General features: G+C 45.0%; 2 protein-coding genes and 1 non-coding gene across 3 annotated transcripts in view; all 3 read left to right on the forward strand.

Annotated features, from left to right (window-relative positions):
• LOC119453871 (zinc finger protein 675-like) overlaps positions 1-23,794 on the forward strand; it is a 2,199,134-nt gene that overhangs the window by 1,741,313 nt on the left and 434,027 nt on the right. The window lies entirely within an intron of this gene.
• LOC119454549 (gastrula zinc finger protein XlCGF57.1-like) overlaps positions 1-23,794 on the forward strand; it is a 1,708,166-nt gene that overhangs the window by 1,377,432 nt on the left and 306,940 nt on the right. The window lies entirely within an intron of this gene.
• On the forward strand, positions 9,088-9,161 carry Trnas-gga (transfer RNA serine (anticodon GGA)). The gene has a single exon. It is a non-coding gene; the product is annotated as a tRNA-Ser (tRNA).

Below are 23,794 nucleotides of genomic sequence, written 5' to 3' on the forward strand. Positions count from 1 at the left end.
ACGTGGCCGGGCGTTCCGAAACTTCGGTGTTATACGCCGAGCTTTGAGCGCTTCAAATGTGCGGCAGTGCAGAACGACGTCCCTTACGGATTCCAGATGGTCTTTCCTATGAGACCTGTACACGGCGGCTCAGCGATCCCTTTCCCAGATGACCAACTTTGTCCTCTTCTGACATCTGAGGGTTCAGGTTCTTGCACAACTTAAGCACTTCCTTGATGTACGTAGTGCACGTTTCGCCGGGGACTTGAGCTCGCTGCATTAGCGTTTGCTCTGCATGCACGCTTCTTTTTAGCTGTCAGATCTCCGAAACACTTCTTGATTTCGTCTACGAACTTCTCCCAAGTTGTCAAGCTTTCTTCATGGTTTTCTAGCCACAGAGACGCTGTTCTCTTGAGGAAGAAGGCGACGTTGTTAAGGTGGGCGGTGGCATTCCAGCCGTTGAACCGACTTGCGCTCGTTGGTAGAAGCTGAGCCATCCGTCCACGTCTTCTCCGTCTTTTCCAGCGAAGGTGCGTGGCTCGATGTAGGGCTGCCATGGAACGCTGGTAGAAGGGGCGGATTGTCGCCGTCAAGCCATCTCTGGTGGCAGACCAGGAATTCGGCGACTTCGTCGAAGCTCCACGGATGGCGCCTCAGCGGTCGGTTCGTTGTCGTTCTTCGGGGGCGCCGTTGTTTTACCCCGCACCTCCACCAAAACTGTTACGATGGGGTGCGTTTATTTAAAGATGAATCGACGAAAAGGGGGCAAAGGGTTGCTGCGCCGACACCAAGCCACTCCCAGGCAAGCGCACTTCGTTCTCTTCTTCTTCCGTAGCTTTAGCGTAATATATATATATATATATATATATATATATATTATATATATATATAGTAAGTAGTAACTGGATTTTTCAATGGGCCAAGCGTATTTAGGAAAATCAGAAGCACAACTTCGCGGTTATCTTAGGTTTAATATTTTCCCAACAGTTTCGGTCGGTGGACCGACCTTTTTCAAGGATACAGGAAAATCTTGCAACAGTCTTTTTATATCTCTGCCTGAAGATATAAAAAGACTGTTGCAAGATTTTCCTGTATCCCTTGAAAAAGGTCGGTCCACCGACCGAAACTGTTGGGAAAATATTAAACCTAAGATAACCGCGAAGTTGTGCTTCTGATTTTCCTATATATATATATATATATATATATATATATATATATATATATATATTAATATATATATCATATCATGCTAAATGACATCATAGAAACCATATCGTACGATCAAGGTAAATAGATTGCATGCGCATCAGGGGAAAATAAGAGCCAGATAATGGGCCGGACCGGATCACTGATGTTTACCATTAGAAAAACAAAGATTACGGTCTTTATATTGGTTGTATACTGCAGCTCATTAGACCTCGAGAAGGTGAGGCTGACACATACGGTACAATCTGCAAGTAAAAAAAAAAGATTTTTTTATTACTTACAGGCCAGGCCTGGTCATGCGCACGCGGGCCCTAGCTAAGCTTAGTAATGAACGCCCGGGCCGGGCCTGGGCTGGTCTCGGTCATGTATGCCCGGGCCGTGCTCGGGCTTGGTATTACGGGCCCGGACCAGGCCCGTGCAGTGCTCTAGTCTCCAGGATAGCCCATACGTAGCAGAACCTAGAGGCAACGAATACATGATCCTAACAGAACAAGTTCATATGTAAAAAAAAGCAATACTTCAAATAATTAGTTACACAGATGTAGAAAAAATTCACGAGAGGTGCAGCGATGAAAAGTAACATTGCACATTCAGTGGTGCAACTGACGAACTGAGATTTGGATCAATTTTTGGAGCAGCAAAATCTGAATTTTGGAGCAGTTTGGAGCATCCAGATACAGATTTCGGAGCACTTTGGAGCTAATAAATGCCAGCTGCTGGACACGTCCTAAGCTATTTCAAACACTTAGAATTAATTTGCCAAGCGTTATTCCAGAAAGTATTTCCTTGCTGTAAAACAATGTTGCTCTGCCTCTAAATACACGAGTTTCCCTTTAATTTACATGAAGACAACAAACCTGGGGCCGTATTCTGTAAGAGTCTACCTAGTGGACTGTCCATTTCCGCGACCGTTGATTCGCTGCTGCTTGACGTGCAGGACGGAGACTGGCGTGTAGGCTGGCACCTTCCTGCACGTCAAGCAGCAGCGAATCAACGGTCGCGGAAATGGACAGTCCACTAGGTAGACTCTTACAGAATACGGCCCCTGTTCACACAGTGTGCTGTAATTAGTTCATTCAAAGTTTAGTGAAGCTCCTCAGATGTTTCCTTTTACATCGTATGAGTTTTTATTGACAGCTGACACTTAGTTATGTTTCAGCGAGGCTCTAGCATCAGTCAGAAAGACCTGGCCAGACAATGTCATCAATGCTATTCTGAGCCAGGCCAGCGTTGATAAGCCCCTTGTAACGCTCAGTCATTGCTTCAGACGACACCAGGTACTTTTCAACGGTCTGTTTTTCCTCGTAAAGCTGAAGCCTCTGTTCAGCAACTGGCCGATTCACAACTGGTGCCGACCGATTATTTCGACACTGCAGCAATTCAAACAAGCTCGATTATTCGGACTACTTGAGGCACCATCACTGGCCCATAAATTTAAAAATAAGTACGACCGAAATTTCGGACACCTTAAGGTACGCCTTCTATATAATTCGGACTCCGCCTGCACGACTGCGTGCTAATTTGACCGCCGAGTTGAGCGGAAATAGCAATACTTTGGCGTTGATACGTTGCTGGCATAGCCGCAGCATGGTGGTTACCCACCGTGGTTGCTCAGTGGCTAGGGTGTTGGGCTGCTGAGCACGAGGTCGCGGGATCGAATCCCGGCCACGGCGGCCGCATTTCGATGGGGGCGAAATGCGAAAACACCCGTGTACTTAGATTTAGGTGCACGTTAAAGAACCCCAGGTGGTCCAAATTTCCGGAGTCCCCCACTACGGCGTGCCTCATAATCAGAACTGGTTTTGGCACGTAAAACCCCATAATTTTTTTAGCATGGTGGTCGGCCATGTTGCCGACACCTGGAAACCGAAACTAACGAAGCCTAGTTAATCCAGCACCGACCGCGCCCAAACCACCGCGCAAGCGAACCCGGCAAGCCATTCGGGAGTGCATTCGGGTTGGCTCCACAGCGTCCAGCGTTTATTCATTGTCGTGTTAACTAGCGACACGGTCGCGGCGACTTACGTTGTTTAAGCGGCGCCGACTACACCCTCGATGTATCCACCGAGAAGGACAGTGACTGTTTCAAAAAAAAAAAAAAAAAAAACGCCGTCATTCGGCTATGATAGCGCGGTCGATTCCTGCGCGGCGATTTGGTAGCGATGCATTCCGCTCAATTCTATAAGCCGCCCTTATCATCCACCGATCTCTGCCGGCTGATATCATATAACGCAGGCGGAGAGCCGCTCTTATACCACTGACGAATCGCAAGGAGTGGCAGCGGAAAAGGCATCGCTACAAAATCGCGGTCCTGTTGCCAAAGGTTGAAGATTAGGTGCACGCATTATTTGTACTTTCTTTTTGTAGCGACAGCATAACAATGGTAGAGATACGGACTGACCAGATCGTAGGGAAGCGTAGGTGCGCGCAGGACTGCGTTGACAAACTTCGGTTTTATTTTGGGACGATCCCTTTCCGGGATACTTTCACTTTCGCGACATTTCGCGCGGCTAGCACTAGACACGTCGATAGCGTTCCTGGCACACTACCAATTGTATGCCGACGCTGACGCTAGTGGCGCGAAATCCCGCGACAGTGAACGTATCCCCGAAAGTTGTCAACCGAGAATGTTTTTTTTTTTTTTTTTAGCCACCGGCGGAATAAAATCCGTTATTTTCTGGCGAATTTCGATATTTTCGACTCCCAATTATTTGTACCTTTAGGCGGTCCCCATCGAGCCCGAATCGGCTCGATGGCGCACTTCGGCACAAAATCGTGCATTTTTATCAGGGTGGCACAGGAAATCTCGTATGGCGCTATATGGCACAGGAGTGGGAGCACTGCACATTTTAAAGCTGCTACATAATGTCAATGCGAATATGTCAGACAGAATAGAGAATACAGACCTCGAAATAACCAACCTAAATGTACAAAACCTGCGATGTAACAAAATATCTTTGTTATCCTATCTTACTTCCACTGAAAATCACGTAGCTTTTTTAGGTGATTTAACGAAGCAGATTTATCAAAAGATTTCTAGTGAACAAGGTATTCGCTATTTCAAGCATGTACTTGAAGCCTCTATGGCTAGTAAATTAAGCGAAAACCTATGAAAACGTTGGCCTAGGTAGAAGTAATCAATCGCCTGTGTCCTTCAGCATGAAAAGTTCGAGCATCAAAAAGCACCGTCCCACGAATGAGATAATTAGACTCCTCGAAGCGCATCCTGAGGATAAGATAAGCAGAGTAGGATGGACGGATGGATGGATGGATGAGGCTGAACCCTTTAAATCGGGCGGTGGCATACGCCACCTAGCCTTGACTATTAACATATTTTGTACTTTGTGGTGGGTGAAATTTCACCCCCTTGATTTTATCTACCAATCAGATAACCTCCGTTTGGTTATTTCTACTCGCTTAAAGTCTTTTTGCCTTCACTGTCCCTAAACCCCCAATGCTTTGAAAACATCAGCCCCGTTGCTTTGCACTGTAGGGTTAAGCCCTTTATAAAAAGTATGAGGTGTTCAGCCGTTTCCTCTTCTTCTCCACACGTACCGCACAACGTGTCTATACCTTGGTACTTGACTCGGTACATCTTAGTCCGCAATACTCACATCCTGGTTTCAAACAACAAAGAGCTTCCCCTAGAATTATCATATATATTTTCTTTATCTTTCTTGCTTGAAAGTTCTGTATGTTCCCAGTGCTCATTTCGTCTGCATCCCTGTTTTCCACAGACCCCTCTCTGTTTCCTTAACCTTTTTCTTAACCGCTGTTTCCTGGTTTGCACCCCTACTGCACTCCAAATATTTGATTGACAATTTTCTGGTCAGCTTCCTCCATTTTGTGTCAACATTCCTCATGTACAAATAACTGAAAACTCTCCTTGCCCACCGCTTTTCTGCCATTTCTCTCAATCGCTCCTCAATTCTATCTTGCTGCTGGCTTCCCTGCCCTCGAATGACGTCCATCCCATGTCACCCTGTACCCCCTGATTTGGTGTATTTCCGTGTGCTCCCAGAGCAAGTCTACCTACCCCTCGCTGCTTAACTTCCAACCTTGCTCGAACCTCTGATCTCATGCACAGGACCGCATTGCCGAAAGTCAAACTAGGGACCATCACCCCTTTCCAAATCCCTCTCACCACTTCGTACCTATTGTAATTCCACAGTGCCCTATTTTTCATCACAGCTGCATTTCTGCTACCTTTAGCCGTCACATATTTTTCATGTTCCGTTAGGTACTCAGCCCCATTGTTTATCCACGCTCCAAGATATTTGTACTTATCCACCACCTCCAGCGTAACCTCCTGTATCCTACGCTCGCTGCCCTGATTATCATTAAAAATCATGACTGCCGATTTTTCTTTACTAAACTTGAAACCTAAGCTATCTCCCTCTTTACCACAGATGTGCATTATTCTCTGCAAGTCTTCCTTGCTGTCAGCCTTAAGTACAATGTCATCCGCGTACATCAGTCCTGGTAATGACTGTTTAATCAATTCTCCTTGCTTCAAAAAGGAAAGGTTGAAGCCTAGTCCGCTCCTAATTTTTTCTCTAATCCTTGTAAATACAGCATGAACAACAGAGGTGACAGAGGGCACCCCTTCCTAAGCCCCTGCTGTATCTCTATAGGCCCAGATACCTCGTTTTCCCATTTTATAAGCACCTTGTTGCTTTTATAGATATCTTTTAAAAGATTACTTACTCCATCTTCCACCTCTAGAGTGCCCAGTATGTCCAACAAATCCTTTTGGATTACACTGTCATAGGCTCCCTTGATATCCAGAAATGCAAGCCATAGGGGCCTGTGTTCCTTTTCTGCTATTTCAATACACTGCATCAATGAGAACAGATTATCTTCTAACCTTCTTTGTTTCCGGAACCCATTTTTTAGTTCCCCCAGCACCTCCTCGCTCTCCACCCATGCCTGCAATCTGTCGTTTATAATCTGCATCATAATCATCATCATCAGCCTATATTTATGTCCACTGCAAGACGAAGGCCTCTCCCTGCGATCTCCAATTACCCCTGTCTTGCGCTCGCGTATTCCAACTTGTGCCTGCGAATTTCCTAACCTCATCATCCCACCTGACTTTCTGCCGTCCTCAACTGCGCTTCCCTTCTCTTGGTATCCATTCTGTAACCCTAATGGTCCACCGGTTATCCATCCTACGCATTACATGGCCTGCCCAGCTCCATTACTTCCGCTTAATGTCAACTAGAATATAGTCTACCCCCGTTTGTTCTCTGATCCACACCGCTCTCTTCCTGTCTCTTAACGTTACTCCTAAGATTTTTCGTTCCATCGCTCTTTGTGCGGTTCTTAACTTGTTCTCGAGCTTCTTTGTTACCTCCAAGTTTCTGCCCCATATGTTAGCACAGGTAGAATGCAATGATTGTACACTTTTCTTTTCAATCATTGCATTCTACCGGTGCTAACATATGGGGCAGAAACTTGGATAATCTGCATCACCACCCTGTAAACCACTGATGTCACTATTATGTGACGGTAGTTGTTTATGTCGGCTTTGTCCCCCTTTCCCTTATATACCATGCTCATCCTGCTCAGTCTCCACCCGTCGGGGGCTTTACCGTCCATTATCATTTTGCTCACTGCCTCTCTTAATGCTTTCTTAGATTTTGGGCCCAATGTCTTTATCAACATAATTGCGATGCCATCAGGACCTGTCGACGTGCTTCTAGGAATCCTCTTCCCTGCCCTTTCCCACTCGCTTTGTGCAAGTGGAGCCACTGCACTAACTAGTCTATCCTCACCTGATTGAGCACATGCTGTTTCGTTCTTTAAATTTTTGTCATCATTGTTCTTATATGTTCCATTGCCTCATCTCCTTCTAGCCGAACACCTTGACCTGTAACTATAAACCTCTGCTCTAGGCTAGTCTTAATACTCAAGGAGTTGAGATGTTTCCACAATTTCTTCGCTGCTTTTCTATCCTTTTTGTTTACTTCTGACAACCATTGGGTCCCCTTTCTTCTAATCTTCTCATTGATCAAATGGGATGCTTCCCTTCTACAGTTTAAGAAGTTATTCCATTTTCTGTCTACATCAGCTTCTGGTTCACCCCTCCACTTTGAATATCTGTGTTCCCTGGATGCTTCCTGACGTTTCTCTATGGCCTTCTTAACCTCCTCATCCCACCAGCTCTTGGGTTTACATCTTCTGTTCTCTTTTGGCCTGACTCGTACCTTAGCAAGCTCTAGCTCAAATAGCCTTGTGCCTCGATGGGGTGCCTCCCATGAGGCACGTCCCATAAGGCATCAAGACACCCATGAGAGGGTGCCTCGATGTCAGCGCCGCCTCCCGCTCTTCAGGGTAGTGACAGCCTTTGCCCAAGCATGTGCTGCAAGAACCGTCTCGCTGCAGCGCGGCTGTACCCGGTTTACATGCGTTTCGCCGCAGCACGTCATATCCGGTTTCGACCCAAACCGGGGACAGCCGAGCTGCGGCGATATGCTTCTGTGTGCTACACCGTCGCGACATTGTGTCACAGCTGCTGAAGTGGTCATATATGTAGATGCATTTGTCCGCGTGGCGCTGTCGTGTTTTCTGGTGTTTGTATTTTCCATGGTGCCACAAAGGTATTCACAAATTTATTTTCGGGCATGTGACACAAGATAAAAGGTGTGTGATAGTTTTATAGCAAGAAACACTCCATCATGCGCAGTAGTTGCATAACTTTATGCAATGGATAACGACGCCTTTGTATAAAATTTTGCCGTGACCTGGAACATAGAAAAAATAAAGCAAGAATGTTGTTCATGTAAAAAAAAATTAAATTATGTGGTTTTACGTGCCAAAACCACGATATGATTATGAGGCACGCCGTAGTGGGAGACTCCGGAAATTTGGACCACCTGGGGTTCTTTAACGTGCACCGAAATCTAAGTACACGGGTGTTTTCGCATTTCGCCCCCATCGAAATGCGGCCGCCGTGGCCGGGATTCGATCCCACGACCTCGTGCTCAGCAGCCCAACACCATAGCCACTGAGCAACCACGGCGGGTGTGTTGTTCATGTAAGCCCTTATGTCTGAAATTCTTGTTTTAGTGTGAACTGGTGTTCAAGATATTCTCTGAAGGACTAGGCTTTTGCCGACTAAATCATTAATCAAGGTGTTGAGAAGCCTGCTCGAATCCAATGTGTAATTTCCAGCAATTGCTTGCACTGAACAAATGAATGTAATGAATAAGTTCTTGGGGAGTTTTATCACATTGGTGATCAGCATTTACTTGCACTAATAGTACTAGCCAGACGTAACAAGGAGGATGGATATGGCAGTAAAACTGCTGCAGGTGTTTGTCGGAAGACTGTGTTTACTTTTAGCTTTGTTTTGCCAACGCGCTCAAATTTATGTGTATGGCCTTGTGTGGCTTCAGCCAGGTGAATGAGTTCGTCACTTGCCGGTAACCATGTCTCGGGTATTTTTACAGGCTGTCTTCCTGTAGTTTCGCTCGTGACAGTCATATATTCAGGCAATAATCTTTTCCTTTGTGTTGGCGAGATGTCACTATGCTTAAAGGATTAAAGGGAAACTGAGACCACCACCCAAATGTAGCGATTTGCTACAATGGAAACCCAACCGGGTTCCTCGAAAGAAAGCCTCGCAGTTGAAGAAAAATTCGTCCTGGTCCGGGACTCGAACCCGGGACCACCGCCTTTCCGGGGCAGCCGCTCTACCATCTGAGCTAACCAGGCGGCTAGCAGATGGCAGGGCGAAGTCGAATTTGTCGACAACTCGAAGCAAAGGCAAGTGTATGTCTCAGTTTCCCTTTAATTACTTATCTCCACCTAGCGGATTTCCGCTGAACTATAACATCAAACACTTGCCTTTGCTTAGAGTTGTCGACAAATTCGACTTCGCCCTGCCATCTGCTAGCATCCTGGTTAGCTCAGATGGTAGAGCGGCTGCCCCGGAAAGGCAGTGGTCCCGGGTTCGAGTCCCGGACCAGGACGAATTTTTCTTCAACTGCGAGGCTTTCTTTCGAGGAACCCGGTTGGGTTTCCATTGTAGCAAATTGCTACATTTGGGTGGATGTCTCAGTTTCCCTTTAATTACTTATCTCCACCTAGCGGATTTCCGCTGAACTATAACATCTGTCACTATGCTGCACTTTCTCACGTGGCTGTGCTCAGCTATGGGTAGCTGCATAATGGAATGTAAAGCGAACGTGCTTTTCAGCGAAGCATTTTAGCACTATACTTAGCTCGTACACAGAAAATATTCACAAGCCACACAAATGAGCTTAGACTTAAGTTAGATAGCTGCAATGACATTGGTAATTTATCACTGTTGAAAGGTGGTACACCAGGCCTTGCTTTTTTCTTTTTAGTAGTGGGTGCACATATTTGAAACTTCAAATATTCTATTCAACTCGGTTAGTGTTTAATTCGATGCGAAAGACATATTTGCTATTCTAAATATCTGAATCCCGAAAATGGCTGCTCAGGGTACTTTAGGTCACTTTTCCCACGCTAAGCCGTGTCACGTGGCAAAGCACACAGACTGTATTGCGGGGAAGCATATTTGGCGTGCAGTGAAGCATATCAAAAGTAAGACGGTGGAGGGGGGGGGGGCTGTCACGCTGGTGCTTATAACTTCCTAACACTATTAGCTCAAGTACCCAGACTGTGCTGCCACTGCGTGCATCTGGACAACACCAGGCGCCTGGTTATGTGCCTGAAAACACGGTTTCTAAACTACAAATTGGTCAAATAGCAAGTTTGGTCATGGTCTTAGACCCTCATCCTAATGTAGTTGAGTACCACCAGGATGCTTCAATGGCAAAATGGAAATTTAAAAACATTGCTTTAGAAGAGGCAAAGAAAACTGAACACCAAGAAACCCAGATGTGTCCTTAACAACAAAAGCTTCTGAAGAGGCTCTGACCATGTTAGCACTGCCAAAAAACTGTTAAAAGGCCCCTCAGCAGGTCACGTAGCAAATTTTGGTTATAAGCTGGAAGTTGTTAGGTTCCCGAGGGAGCGTTAAGCAACAGGATGTTTTTCAAAATGGTTCAATAAAAGCCGAGATAGAAATAGTTCAGTGCCGCGAACCCTTGATTTCAGGAGGCGAGCGTCACCGCCAACACAGACACTCTTTCCACTTGCCACTGTTCAGGAAGAGGCGCTATTTTCTGCAGCCCTTTAGAAAATAGCCCTTCTTCTACACAACCACAATCTCTCTCTATCTTGGAGGTAATACACGGTGGGTGCGAAGGCTAAAAGAAAGTCGAGACGAGTCGTGCCTTGATGCACATCAAGGCACGACTCGTGTTCCCGTGTGCCTAGCGCTCGAGGTTTTGTAACCTCGTTTCAGAGAGGGGGTGAAGCGAAAGGCAGCATGAAGTGTTCGCTCGTCGTGGGTGGATCTTTTCATCACGCCCGTATTGCAGCAGCAAGTTTTAGTGGACATCTAGTGAGATATGCTCATCTTTGCCTGTGCATGAGTGATACCACGCTTCTTAATTTATTTATGCAAAAGCATTATTTGACCCATGAGGCATCAAATTCGGCACGATCAAGCAAAGGTACCAAGAATGGCCAACGCTGCAAAGAATAAAACGTCAAAAAATTCTCGGATTGACGTCACATTTCTGAGGTAAGGTTCCTGTAAACAAAGTAATGCCTTTGGAAAAAAATTTGGTACATTTCGGTCTGGGTGAGATTCGAGCCCGGGCCGCATGGGTGCGAGGCGAGCATGCTTCCCCGACACCACGGCTGCTCCACGGTTCTGGCTTACTAAAGGTATGCCTAGTGTGTGTGTGTATGCACACGTCACGTCACAGCCATGTGGCTCACTGAAGGTGTGCCTAGTGTGCGCTTCATTGGGCACAGGACGGCGCAGACAATGGGGAGGAGGTGGCACCACGTTACGAGTGTTTGAAATGAGTGCACGGCTTCCCACGCGTCAATTGCTCTTCAGATTTCAACAGCGCTGTCTCTACTGCGGTGGGCTCTAAGCGTCTACCTCAGCCACAGCTGTGAAACGTTAAGATGATGATGAAGAAGAAGACCTAATCACGACAGACGATCGCATAGCTTGAAATAAAATTCGTTCTGAACCAAAATGATACGAATGTTTCCGGTCTGTGGCCAACGTATATGCAAACACACCCACCAAATCAGCAGAAATAACTTTAATGCATGTCAAAAACATAAATGAAAAACATTTCACTAAAGATTCCGCAATGCTTTCGCAATCCCCACATAAGCAGTCTTAGGTCTTTCCTCAACTACTTAGTAAATGAATCTTTACTGAACCTTTAAAGGCTGATCACACCACGAACCTCACTTTATGCAGTTGTCTAATACATTACAATCACTATCAATGCTTTCACATTTGGGTGAGACTACCACATCGCTTATCTGCTATGCTTTCGGACAAAACAGTCTCTGATCTCACGCTTGAATGACAATAAGGTGCACGAGTGTCAACATGTTCGCAGCAGGCTTCCCGCACTGTCTTACTGCCAGCCACTTCGCCAGCAGCACTGCTTCGGCTGCTAGGCCAAACCAGCGCCACTTTGTCGGCAACCAAAGTTGCAGTTTCGTACCGCTTGACATGGCAGCACCTATGTCCAACAGAATGCGATGTTGGGCTAGTTGATACATGCTTGAAATGTGATACTGGCGTAACAAAACTGAGGAGAAAGAAGAAACGAGAGAAAGAGTGCCATTCTGTCCCTTCTTCTTCCGTCCCTATGTTCGATGTTGGGCTAGTTAGTTCATGCTTGAAATGTGGTGCTGGTGCAACAAAACTAAGAAAAAAAAGGGCAGAAAGAGCACCATTCTTTCCCTTCTTCTGTCCCTATGTTCGATGTTGGGCTGTTTGTTCATGCTTGAAATGTGGTACTGGTGGAACAAAATTTAAGAAAGAAAAAAGAGGGGCAAAAACAGGGCCATTCTGTTTCTTCTGTCCCTATGTTCAATGTTGGGCTAGTTGGTTCATGCTTAAATGTAGTACTGATGCAACAAAACTAATAAAGAAAAAAGGGCAGAAAGAGTGTCATTCTGTCCCTTCTTCTGTCCCTATGTTTCATGTTGGGCTAGTTGGTTCATGCTTGAAATGTGATACGGGGGACACAAAACTAAGCAGGAAGAAGAAAGGACCAAAAAGTGCCATTCTGTCCCTTCTTCCGTCCCTATGTTCGATGTTGGGCTATTTCGTTCAAGCTTGAAATGTGGTACTGGTGCAACAAAACTAAGAAAGAAAAAAGGGCAGAAAGAACGCCATTCTGTTTCTTCTTCTGTCCCTATGTTCGATGTTGGGCTAGTTGGTTCATGCTAAAATGTGGTACTGGTGCAACAAAACTAATAAACAAAAAAGGGCAGAAAGAGTGCCATTATGCCCCTTCTTCTGTCCCTATGTTCGATGTTGGGCTAGTTGGTTCAAGCTTGAAATGTGGTACTGGTGCAACAAAACTAAGAAAGAAAAAAAAGGGCAGAAAGAGCGGCATTCTGTCCCTTCTTCTGTCCCTAAGTTTGATGTTGGGCTAGTTGGTTCATGCTTGAAATGTGGTACTGGTGCAACAAAAATTAAGAAAAAAGAGGGGCAAAAAGAGGGCCATTCCGTTTCTTCTGTCCCTATGTTCGATGATAGGCTAGTTGGTTCATGCTTTAAGTGTGGTACTGGTGCAACAAAACTAATAAAGAAAAAAAGGGCAGAAAGAGTGCCATTCTGTCCCTTCTTCTGTCCCTATGTTCGATGTTGGGCTAGTTGGTTCATGCTTGAAATGTGATACTGGGGACACAAAACTAAGGAGAAAGAAGAAAGGACACAAAGAGCGCCATTCTGTTCCTTCTTCTTCTGTCCCTAAGTTCGATGTTGGGCTAGTTGGTTCATGCTTGAAATGTGGTACTGGTGCAACAAAACTAATAAAGAAAAAAAGGGCAGAAAGAGCGCCATTCTGTCCCTTTTTCTGTCCCTATGTTCGATGTTGGGCTAGTTTTTTCATGCTTCAAATGTGATACTTGGGACACAAAACTAAGGAGAAGCAAGAAGGGACAGAAAGAGCGCAATTCTGTTTCTTCTTCTTCTGTCCCTATGTTCGATGTTGGGCTAGTTGGTTCATGCTTGAAATGTGGTACTGACGCAACAAAGCTAAGGAGAAACAAGAAGGGACAGAAAGAGCGCCATTCTGTTCCTTCTTCTGTCCCTATGTTCGATGTTGGGCTAGTTGGTTCATGCTTGAAATGTGGCACTGGTGCAACAAAACTAAGGGGAAAGAAGGCACAAAAGAGTGCCATTCTGTCCCTTCTTCTTCCGTCCCTATGTTCGATGTTGGGCTAGTTGGTTCCCGCTTGAAATGTGATACTGGTGCAACAAAACTAAGAAAGAAAAAGGCAAAAAGAGCACCATTCTGTTTCTTCTTCTGTCCCTATGTTTGATGTTGGGCTAGTTGGTTCATGCTTCAAATGTGATACTGGTGCAACAAAACTAAGAAAGAAAAAGAAGGGCAGAAAGAGCACCATTCTGTTTCTTCTTCTGTCCCTACGTTCGACGTTGGGCTAGTTCGTTCATGCTAGAAATGTGATATTGGGGACACAAAACTAAGGAGGAAGGAGAAGGGACACAAAGACCACCGTTCTGTTACTTCTTCTTCCGTCCCTATGTTCGATGTTGGGCGTGTTGGTTCATGCTTGAAATGTAGTACTGGTGCAACAAAACTAATAAAGAAAAAAAGGCAGAAAGAGTACCATTCTTTGCCTTCTTTTGTCCCTATGTTCGATGTTGGGCTAGTTGATACATGCTTGAAATGTGGTGCTGATGCAACAAAACTAAGAAAAAAAGGGCAGAAAGAGCGCCATTCTTTCCCTTCTTCTGTCCCTATGTTCGATGTTGGGCAAGTTTGTTCATGCTTGAAATGTGGTACCGGTGCAACATAAATTAAGAAAGAAAAAAGAGGGGCAAAAAGAGGGCCATTCCGTTTCTTCTGTCCCTATGTTGGATGATAGGCTAGTTGGTTCATGCTTTAAGTGTGGTACTGGTGCAACAAAACTATTAAAGAAAAAAGGGCAGAAAGAGTGAGATTATGTCCATTTTTCTGTCCCTATGTTCGATGTTGGGCTAGTTTTTTCATGCTTCAAATGTGATACTTGGGACACAAAACTACGGAGAAGCAAGAAGGGACAGAAAGAGCGCCATTCTGTTCCTTCTTCTTCTGTCCCTATGTTCGACGTTGGGCTAGCTGGTTCATGCTTGAAATGTGATATTGGGGACACAAAACTAAGGAGAAAGAAGAAGGGACACAAAGACCGCCGTTCTGTTTCTTCTTCCGTCCCTATGTTCGATGTTGGGCTAGTTGATTCATGCTTGAAATGTGGTACTGGTGCAACAAAAATTAAGAAAGAAAAAAAGGCAGCAAGATTACCATTCTGTTTCTTCTTCTGTCCCTATGTTCGATGTTGGGCTAGTTGGTTCATGCTTGAAATGTGGTACTGGTGCAACAAAAATTAAGAAAGAAAAAGAGAGGCAGAAAGAGCATCATTCTCTTCTTCTGTCCCTATGTTCGATGTTGGGCTAGTTGGTTCATGCTTTAAGTGTGGTACTGGTGCAACAAAAATTAAGAAAGAAAAAAGAGGGGCAGAAAGAGAGCCATTCTGTTTCTTCTTCAGTCCCTATGTTTGATGTTGGGCTAGATGGTTCATGCCTGAAGTGTGGTACTGGTGGAACAAAACTAATAAAGAAAAAAAAGGCAGAAAGAGTACCATTCTGTCCCTTTTTCTGTCCCTATATTCGATGTTGGGCTAGTTGATACATGCTTGAAATGTGATACTGGCGTAACAAAACTGAGGAGAAAGAATAAACGAGAGAAAGAGTGCCATTCTGTCCCTTCTTCTTCCGTCCCTATGTTCGATGTTGGGCTAGTTAGTTCATGCTTGAAATGTGGTGCTGGTGCAACAAAACAAAGAAAAAAAAGGCAGAAAGAGCACCATTCTTTCCCTTCTTCTGTCCCTATGTTCGATGTTGGGCTAGTTTGTTCATGCTTGAAATGTGGTACTGGTGGAACAAAATTTAAGAAAGAAAAAAGAGGGGCAAAAACAGGGCCATTCTGTTTCTTCTGTCCCTATGTTCAATGTTGGGCTAGTTGGTTCATGCTTTAAATGTAGTACTGATGCAACAAAACTAATAAAGAAAAAAGGGCAGAAAGAGTGTCATTCTGTCCCTTCTTCTGTCCCTATGTTTCATGTTGGGCTAGTTGGTTCATGCTTGAAATGTGATACAGGGGACACAAAACTAAGCAGAAAGAAGAAAGGACCAAAAAGTGCCATTCTGTCCCTTCTTCCGTCCCTATGTTCGATGTTGGGCTATTTCGTTCAAGCTTGAAATGTGGTACTGGTGCAACAAAACTAAGAAAGAAAAAAGGGCAGAAAGAAGGCCATTCTGTTTCTTCTTCTGTCCCTATGTTCGATGTTGGGCTAGTTGGTTCATGCTAAAATGTGGTACTGGTGCAACAAAACTAATAAACAAAAAAAGGGCAGAAAGAGTGCCATTATGCCCCTTCTTCTGTCCCTATGTTCGATGTTGGGCTAGTTGGTTCATGCTTGAAATGTGGTACTGGTGCAACAAAACTAAGAAAGAAAAAAAAGGGCAGAAAGAGCGGCATTCTGTCCCTTCTTCTGTCCCTATGTTTGATGTTGGGCTAGTTGGTTCATGCTTGAAATGTGGTACTGGTGCAACAAAAATTAAGAAAAAAGAGGGGCAAAAAGAGGGCCATTCCGTTTCTTCTGTCCCTATGTTCGATGATAGGCTAGTTTGTTCATGCTATAAATGTGGTAATGGTGCAACAAAACTAATAAACACAAAAAGGGCAGAAAGAGTGCCATTCTGTCCCTTCTTCTGTCCCAATGTTGGAAGTTGGGCTAGTTGGTTCATGCTTGAAATGTGGTACTGGTGCAACAAAACCAAGAAAGAAAAATAAGGCAGAAACAGCGGCATTCTGTCCCTTCTTCTGTCCCTATGTTCGATGTTGGGCAAGTTTGTTCATGCTTGAAATGTGGTACCGGTGCAACATAAATTAAGAAAGAAAAAAGAGGGGCAAAAAGAGGGCCATTCCGTTTCTTCTGTCCCTATGTTGGATGATAGGCTAGTTGGTTCATGCTTTAAGTGTGGTACTGGTGCAACAAAACTATTAAAGAAAAAAAGGGCAGAAAGAGTGAGATTATGTCCATTTTTCTGTCCCTATGTTCGATGTTGGGCTAGTTTTTTCATGCTTCAAATGTGATACTTGGGACACAAAACTACGGAGAAGCAAGAAGGGACAGAAAGAGCGCCATTCTGTTCCTTCTTCTTCTGTCCCTATGTTCGACGTTGGGCTAGCTGGTTCATGCTTGAAATGTGATATTGGGGACACAAAACTAAGGAGAAAGAAGAAGGGACACAAAGACCGCCGTTCTGTTTCTTCTTCCGTCCCTATGTTCGATATTGGGCTAGTTGATTCATGCTTGAAATGTGGTACTGGTGCAACAAAAATTAAGAAAGAAAAAAGGCAGCAAGATTACCATTCTGTTTCTTCTTCTGTCCCTATGTTCGATGTTGGGCTAGTTGGTTCATGCTTGAAATGTGGTACTGGTGCAACAAAAATTAAGAAAGAAAAAGAGAGGCAGAAAGAGCATCATTCTCTTCTTCTGTCCCTATGTTCGATGTTGGGCTAGTTGGTTCATGCTTTAAATGTGGTACTGGTGCAACAAAAATTAAGAAAGAAAAAAGAGGGGCAGAAAGAGAGCCATTCTGTTTCTTCTTCAGTCCCTATGTTTGATGTTGGGCTAGATGGTTCATGCCTGAAGTGTGGTACTGGTGGAACAAAACTAATAAAGAAAAAAAAGGGCAGAAAGAGTACCATTCTGTCCCTTTTTCTGTCCCTATATTCGATGTTGGGCTAGTTGATACATGCTTGAAATGTGATACTGGCGTAACAAAACTGAGGAGAAAGAATAAACGAGAGAAAGAGTGCCATTCTGTCCCTTCTTCTTCCGTCCCTATGTTCGATGTTGGGCTAGTTAGTTCATGCTTGAAATGTGGTGCTGGTGCAACAAAACTAAGAAAAAAAGGGCAGAAAGAGCACCATTCTTTCCCTTCTTCTGTCCCTATGTTCGATGTTGGGCTGTTTGTTCATGCTTGAAATGTGGTACTGGTGGAACAAAATTTAAGAAAGAAAAAAGAGGGGCAAAAACAGGGCCATTCTGTTTCTTCTGTCCCTATGTTCAATGTTGGGCTAGTTGGTTCATGCTTTAAATGTAGTACTGATGCAACAAATCTAATAAAGAAAAAAAGGGCAGAAAGAGTGTCATTCTGTCCCTTCTTCTGTCCCTATGTTTCATGTTGAGCTAGTTGGTTCATGCTTGAAATGTGATACGGGGGACACAAAACTAAGCAGAAAGAAGAAAGGACCAAAAAGTGCCATTCTGTCCCTTCTTCCGTCCCTATGTTCGATGTTGGGCTATTTCGTTCAAGCTTGAAATGTGGTACTGGTGCAACAAAACTAAGAAAGAAAAAAGGGCAGAAAGAACGCCATTCTGTTTCTTCTTCTGTCCCTATGTTCGATGTTGGGCTAGTTGGTTCATGCTAAAATGTGGTACTGGTGCAACAAAACTAATAAACAAAAAAGGGCAGAAAGAGTGCCATTATGCCCCTTCTTCTGTCCCTATGTTCGATGTTGGGCTAGTTGGTTCAAGCTTGAAATGTGGTACTGGTGCAACAAAACTAAGAAAGAAAAAAAAGGGCAGAAAGAGCGGCATTCTGTCCCTTCTTCTGTCCCTAAGTTTGATGTTGGGCTAGTTGGTTCATGCTTGAAATGTGGTACTGGTGCAACAAAAATTAAGAAAAAAGAGGGGCAAAAAGAGGGCCATTCCGTTTCTTCTGTCCCTATGTTCGATGATAGGCTAGTTGGTTCATGCTTTAAGTGTGGTACTGGTGCAACAAAACTAATAAAGAAAAAAAGGGCAGAAAGAGTGCCATTCTGTCCCTTCTTCTGTCCCTATGTTCGATGTTGGGCTAGTTGGTTCATGCTTGAAATGTGATACTGGGGACACAAAACTAAGGAGAAAGAAGAAAGGACACAAAGAGCGCCATTCTGTTCCTTCTTCTTCTGTCCCTAAGTTCAATGTTGGGCTAGTTGGTTCATGCTTTAAATGTGGTACTGGTGCAACAAAAATTAAGAAAGAAAAAGAGGGGCAGAAAGAGCGCCATTCTGTTTCTTCTTCTGTCCCTATGTTTGGTGTTGGGCTAGTTGTTTCATGCTTTAAATGTGGTACTGGTGCAACAAAACTAATAAAGAAAAAAGGGCAGAAAGAGTGCCATTCTGTTCCTTCTTCTGTCCCTATGTTCGATGTTGGGCTAGTTGGTTCATGCTTGAAATGTGATACTGGGGACACAAAACTAAGGAGATAGAAGAAAGGACAGAAAGAGCGCCATTGTGTTACTTCTTTTTCTGTCCCTATGTTCGATGTTGGGCTAGTTGGTTCATGCTTGAAATGTGGTACTGGTGCAACAAAACTAAGGAGAAACAAGAAGGGGCAGAAAGAGCGCCATTGTGTTCCTTCTTCTGACCCTACGTGCGATGTTGGGCTAGTTGGTTCATGCTTGAAATGTGGCACTGGTGCAACAAAACTAAGGGGAAAGAAGGCACAGAAAGAGTGCCATTCTGTCCCTTCTTCTTCCGTCCCTATGTTCGATGTTGGGCTAGTTGGTTCCACCCACACTTGCACCAGTGTGGGTGGATGTCTCATTTTCCCTTTAATTACTTCTCTCCACCTTGCGGGTTTCCGCTGAACTATTACGTAAAACACTTGCCTTTGCTTCGAGTTGTTGACAAATTCGACTTCGCCCTGCCATCTGCTAGCCGCCTGGTTAGCTCAGATGGTAGAGCGGCTGCCCTGGAAGGGCGGTGGGCCCGGGTTCGAGTCCCAGACCAGGACGAATTTTTCCTCAACTGCGAGGCTTTCTTTCGAGGAACCCGTATGGGTTTCCTTTGTAGCAATTGCTACATTTGGGTGGATGTCTCATTTTCCCTTTAATAAGTTTCTGTATGCGCATACTCGTAGGAACGGCAGAAGTTGGCATGTGAGCATAATGCCTGAGTGCTTTTATCTAAATTTGTAGAACACTGCTTAAACTGACAGCCGCCAAGGTAGTGCTTGATCGCTGATGAGAAGTTTTGCAAAGATTTCTCTGTCTCTAGGCAAACCCCGCAGGCCCGCATCACACTGCCACAACTCTTATTTTTTCTTAAGGTTCCTTGTTCGTTTGCTCCACGTCTTCTCCACATTGTCCTCATTGCTTTGCACTCCCATTGGCTGTGCACCTCGTTGAAAAGCAGGCTCGCTATCGTGCTTGTCCGCGGAAACGGCATTATAACCAGTAATTAGTCTTGTGTGGCTGCACTGTAAATGGTACTCATGCATACATGAAGTTTTATGGGAGGGTCGACAGGAGACAGAAAAGACTGAGTTATAGCCGGTTCTGCACAATAAGCAGTTAAGTTAAAAGTGGTCTAAGCTGCAGGTTATAAGGACGTTCCACCTCTGCTGCGATGACATCAGCAACACCAGCGAACACTTCTAGGGCTAATCCTGTACACATAGAAAAAAATGGGGGAGGATGGTTTAATTGCCCCCCCCCCAAAGGGCTAACCAATGAAATAAACAAAACCCTAATAAGTAGAGCACTACACACAGATAATCTGGAAGATGTGACCACCCTCGTGGCGTATCTTTTCATTCCCTTTTCCTCATTATGTCTTCAAACAACATAATCATTTTGCTCTATGCTTTCTCCGGCTTTGTTGTCTATTGCCTACACATATTCGTAACTTCCAATAGGCAGCACTATATTTGGAGATCACCAATACAGTTAAGTGAGGCATCTAATTATTAGAATTTATTATGACTTGGTATATTATCACAAATTCAGTCTTTTGAAGGCATATCAAATCAAATCAACCTTTATTTCAACATACAACTGATGTTGAGGTACGTGCACAAAAAGCCAGCAAGACATGACATGGTCCATGGCCCCGCCCCGTTTTACAGGCAGCAACAAAGCCAACAAAGGATTAGCACAGCTTAACACAAGAGAATAGAAAGAGAAAAGGATTTCCACACTAATAACTCTGAAAATATTATCAGGATGACTATGAGGAAGTATTAGGAAAAAGTGAAGCATACACAATGAGTAATTCTCAGAAATATAGCTAGTCATTAACACATTACAAAAAACTCAATAGCCTACAGTCAAACCCACTTATAACAATATTCAAGTGCCACGAAAATTTCATTGTTATAACTGATAATTGTTATAACCGGGTTGCATAAAAAATCAAAATAGGGGGATGGCAGAGCTGTTTTGAGAAAACTATAATGGCGGGGAGGCCAGTGTCTCTCCCCATTACCTTCTTCTACCTGGCTGCTGATTGTGTTGACTCGTTTAACTGTTTAACTCTGCTTCCTGCGCGCTCTGATCGCATGTAACAAGTCGCGGCTGTCGACGTACAAGAATGGCACTGCTACAATAAAACCTCGTTAATTTGGATTTCACGGGACTGAAAAAAAAATGTCCAAATTAACTGAATGTCGAGTTATCGGAGGTATCAAGAAAACAATAAACAAATGCTTTCTACGTCAACACGCTCTTATTTATTGAATGAATCAGCAAAATCCTGTTTTTATTTTCCATAAAAGCAGTGCGGAAGCTGCAATTCTCGTCATCTCGTGACTGATTAGCGCTCGCAGCAATGAAAGCCTCTCAACTTTCACAGCGCGGCCACGGCACGCGTCTTCATCTGAGACACGCTTTTCACTACCGCGCGCACATACCGATTATTTTTTTCGTCAGTGTCCCCAGGTCACCGTCCATCGCGATGTAGATGGTGCTCTTCATCCTCGACAGCTTTGCATTGAGTAAACACGAAACTATAGTTTGCCGCAACAGCGGCCACTGTCTACGCGATCATGGACGGTGATCCTGCGGTTCTGAAGGCGCGCGGTCGACGCACGCACTAGTCAAAACGAAACTACTGCTTGCTGCAACTGCTGACGAAACCACGGTCGTTATCGACGCGATCATAGATGGTGACTACTGTTAGGTACCGCGTCAACTATGGACAACTAGCGCCACCTGGCATCAAAGAGCCCATTTAATGCTGGCTTGTGAGAGCGGACACGAGGGGACGCAGAGAGCTTCGGGAGGAACGCGCCGAGCAGAAGCACATGGCATCGCTAAGTTCCAGTGTTTTCTATTTGAATAAATAACCTTTTGTTCCAACTGAAGCGTGTAATCGTCAGCACACACGGCTGACATGGCGACGAGGACTCGAAAAACAAACCTGAGGCGGACGGGAAGCTGAAGACGAAGCGAGAAGGCGAGGCTGTCCCCACCGAGGCGAGCAGCAGCGAGTGCAGCCAGCAACGACAACCAGCATGGAAAACGATCACACCGAAGTGAAAAACTCTACGCTGATCACGGACGAAGCAGGCTCCGGCACCAACGAACTGCAGCTTACGACACCACAAGGTAACTTCGAAGACAGTCCTTTGACCGCTTGGCGACGTGGACGAACCACGACGAAAACGGAACTATGCCGAACTCGAGCGAAACGACGGAGCTCGCGATGCTCGATAGAACGCTGCAAATGATGGCACGACTTCTCGAAAGACAATTGGGAACACCGTCCAGCATGTCGAACGTTAGTGGTACCAGCGTTCCACTGCAAATAACGACAACACTGGACCTAACAGGAACTTTGCCGACGTGCTCGGGAACCGAGTCGGACAATTTTGAACAGTGGAAAACCGCGGTGGAATCAACGCACGATCGTTGCGCATGGACGGAAGCAGCGGCGCTAAACGCAGGCATATCACGACTTAGGGGCCCTGCAGTCGCTTGGCACCAAACGACAGGTAACCAGTACAATGATTGGACATCATTGGCGACGGCGCTGAAAACGGAATTCGACAAGCCACTACTATTTTGCCAATGGGTTGCTTACGTTGACGCAAGAGCACAGTGAGAAAACGAAAGCATGACGGACTACGTGTATGCACGCCTTCAGCGCATCAGACGTGGGTCATGCAAACTGTCCGACGATGATGTGGTCGACTGGCTCATACAGGGAGTGCATTCAGCAAGTGCAAAGCCAATGTTGGCAGCCTTTCACGATCTCCGACGTAGAACTATCAACCAGTTCTTGCATTACGTGCAACAACTACACCGGCGAGATGTTGGACTGAACGATGACAGAAAGCCTCCAACACTCAGCAAAACGCCGAAGCCGACTGAAAGAAATACAACCGACACTGCGAACACTACGGCGCCGAAATACACACGTCCACCGGCCGACACATGTGCTCGTTGCAAAAAGAAGGGACACAGAGTGATAGACTGCTCCGATCCAGACACACGTATGGAAGACGAAAAAGCAGCAGCAGCACAACGACGTCAGGCGAAAAGCCCAACACAAGGCATCAACAGTGTCGCCATTCCAGACACAGGTAGGCGCAGGATCATACTGCTACAAGCCAATGTAAATTGCATTGCGTCACATGCACATTGGAAACAGGCTCAACAGTAAAACTTATCGATGAACAGTTTGCACAAAACCACAACTTTGAAGTTGCTACGGATGTGGGCTGTGTATTGGGTGGTCCATTTGGCAACTCGTGCAAACCTACTGGTGTGACTCAAGTGAACATTGTTATTGGTGCCGCTTGCGCGACAGTGGAAGCAAAAGTAATCAAGAATCTTCCCTATGAGGTGATGGTAGGCCTCGAGTGGCAAAAGCCATTCCGTTTGACTACATTGAGAGCTTTCACAACGGCATCCACACGATCGAATATATTTCGAAACGGAAAAAAAGGATGTGTACGAATTGACAAAGAATGTCCCGGAACCACAGCCATCGATGTCAAAATTTGTAACAACTTCACAGCCCAGACAAGTTCACAAAGAATGAAAGCATCGAGATATCGAAGCAAACCTGACCATCAGGCAGAATTTTCCTCAACAGACCTCATCAAAGTGGGTGGAGCCATTGACGCAAAGGCAACATTTGCACGGGAAGCACCCACACTACCATCAGCAGAAGAAATCGCCCAATTGATTCAACATAAACCTGTTCTTACTGACTTCACGGAGAGTCAAACAGAAATGTTGAAGGCTTCTCTGCTAAACAACATTAATGTCTTCACCCACCCTAACAACGACATGGTTCTGTGCACACACGAACACACAATTGAACTCACCCACCAGAAACCGGTTAGGATGCAGCCCTACAGCACAAGTGATGCCAATAGGAGGTTCATACGGCAAGAGACGCAGGAGTGGATTAGGAAAGGTATCATCCACCCATCAAGGTCTGCCTATGCCTCACCAGTAATTGTTTTTGACCAACCGCACCACGAGACTACACCAACACGATTGTGTGTGAACTACCGATTTTTAAACGCAAAGACAGTGAAGCGAGCCTACCCCATGCCAAAATTCGACACACTTTTGCAAAGTTACTGTATCGCGATATCTGTCAAAGCTTGATGTTACCAAAGCCTTCTTGAACACACCACTGCATGAAGAAGACATTTCTAAAGCCGCTTT

Source organism: Dermacentor silvarum, chromosome 5, assembly GCF_013339745.2.
Source record: "Dermacentor silvarum isolate Dsil-2018 chromosome 5, BIME_Dsil_1.4, whole genome shotgun sequence".
Classification (NCBI taxonomy): domain Eukaryota; kingdom Metazoa; phylum Arthropoda; class Arachnida; order Ixodida; family Ixodidae; genus Dermacentor; species Dermacentor silvarum.